Raw genomic sequence first — 2,245 nt, 5'->3', positions numbered from 1 at the left:
CAATTCCTCTTTCTACTGTGAGGGACTATCACACTTAGGTCACAAAGACTGGCAACTCCCTACTCTGGCTTTCTGACCTCACTGAACATCTTTGAAGTTTATGAATTAAATAGAAATAGAAATAGGGTGTTCTGAGGCCGTGAAAGAACAACCTGAGGTCTCCTGCCTAACAGTTATTTTGCCAATGTGTTCCATTCCAGTGTCTGAAAACGTTTAGTATCCGCAAATGAACAGAAGAAAATTCTTAGTGAGAGCTTAATGGGTTAAGAAATTAAAACAAATCAAAACAAACAGTAACAACAACAAAGGCCAACTGCAGTGGCACAAGGGTAATGCAACACTAAGCAATGCTGAACCCAATGGTCTTGAGTTCAGGTCCCAAGGTCTCCATATGCATGCCGGTTACAGTACCCATGACCTGGGGTAGGGGCACATCACAGCATAAAGACCTCCTGGGGATGCCTCTCTCTCTCCTCTCTCTCTCTTTCACTTACTGTCTTTCTGAAGAAATAAGTAAATTTTTTTTAAAAATGTTAAAACAGGAGGCTGGCAGGTGGCAAAGTAGTTAAGGTACTAGCCTTCCACATGGCTGAGTGGACCGATTAGAGTCCTGGACTTAGTGGCTTGAAAATCAAGCTGGGCACACATGCGTGTGTGCCCAAAATCCAGAAAGGAGAATAGAGGAGAAGGAATTGTGGCATGGCCATCTTCCTGGGGAAATGATTTCTCATGTTGCCTCTTCTCTCTCTCTCTCTCTCTCTCTCTCTCTCTCTCCAGTGAGCACACATAACACATACCCTATAGCAAAAAGTCTTAAAAAAAAGAAAAAAAAGCATATCTTGTTACATCTTAGGAGAAAATGGATGTCCAGCTGTAGGCTAAGAGCCAGTAAGAAAAAAATTATAAATTTCTCCTTAGATGGCTATTACTAACCACCCGTATACATCAGATTATTTGAAATCAGAACTAAATCATAATTAACTTGATGACCAATTTCTCAGTTAAAAAAACTAATGTGCCAGAGGTACATGAATAGCTTTTAAGGCTGGAAGATGGCATCAGGATTTTACAGATGAAGAGGAACTCCAAGATCAACACTTGCAAAATAACACAGCAGGTCAAGGCTAGAAACCAGGTTTCTTTCTAAGACTGCCACTCCATCCCCCGATTCAGGTCTGTCACCCAACTGGAAACCATTTTTTCCCCTTCAACATTCAATTTCTGAAAACAGAACCTTTTCCCCAAAAGAGATAGAAGCCTGCCGTGGCTGCCATCAAGCACTGGTACTTCCGCCTTGCCATGCACTCTGCATAAACCACAGTTGATCACGACAGGGCCATGACACCATGGGTGTGGTGGCTCCAATAAGCAGCCAGCTCTACCTAATGCTGAACCCTAAGTCCTTCAAAAATTCAAAGATGAAACACAAACCTGTGTGCTGTCATATCCTAACACTTACTTACATTGTGTTGCTCCCAGTAGGGCAGGAAAAAAATTTTCAGGAAAATATTCAACATATTTGAAGATCTTATGGACAGAGATACAATGACTGGAATGAAAAAATCTCCACTACTTAAGCTCAAGTAATAAATAAAGTGAATTTCTGGTACCTTACACAAGAAATGGCTTTCTAATAAATCATTAAAATGTTGCGGGAACCAGCAGTTAGCGTAATGGCTATGTCGCTGGACTCCCACGTAGTCGACCGCAGTTCACGTCCCGGACCCGGTGGCTTAAAACTCACGCCGGGCGCGTGTGTGTGCGTGCCCAAGATCCCGAGAGGAGAATGGAGGAGAAGGGATTGCGGCGTGACCATCCCCAAGGGGGAGTGATTTCTCGCTTTCTGTCTCTCTGTCTCTCTCTGTCTGTCTGGCGAGTGCACGCGCCCTATAGCAAAAACCTCTAAAAACAAACAAACAAACAAAAAAAAAACACCTAGTCTTCCTTGTAAGTGAGTTTTTGGAGAAATACACACTGTTAAGTCTGTAAATAGTGGACGCAAAGCTGGTGGAAGGACTGTTCTGATGCCTATCCAACATGTTATTCAGGGGATTTAGAAAAGAGGCAGGATGGATGACATCAATACCTAGGTTGGCAGCCTGTAAAAAAGGGTGTACAGGATGTAGAATAGATACTGTTGTTTGTCTGATGACATTTGGGTGCCCTTTAAGACCCATTCACAGAGAAAGCAAAGCCACCTTACTGAGTCACCACAATGGCAACTCTCAGATTTCTTTACTACCCA

This window comes from Tupaia chinensis, unplaced genomic scaffold (genome assembly GCF_000334495.1).
Source record: "Tupaia chinensis unplaced genomic scaffold, TupChi_1.0 Scaffold000023_1, whole genome shotgun sequence".
Classification (NCBI taxonomy): domain Eukaryota; kingdom Metazoa; phylum Chordata; class Mammalia; order Scandentia; family Tupaiidae; genus Tupaia; species Tupaia belangeri.
The sequence above is the reverse complement of the archived record's forward strand: the minus strand, read 5'-3'. Positions refer to the sequence as shown.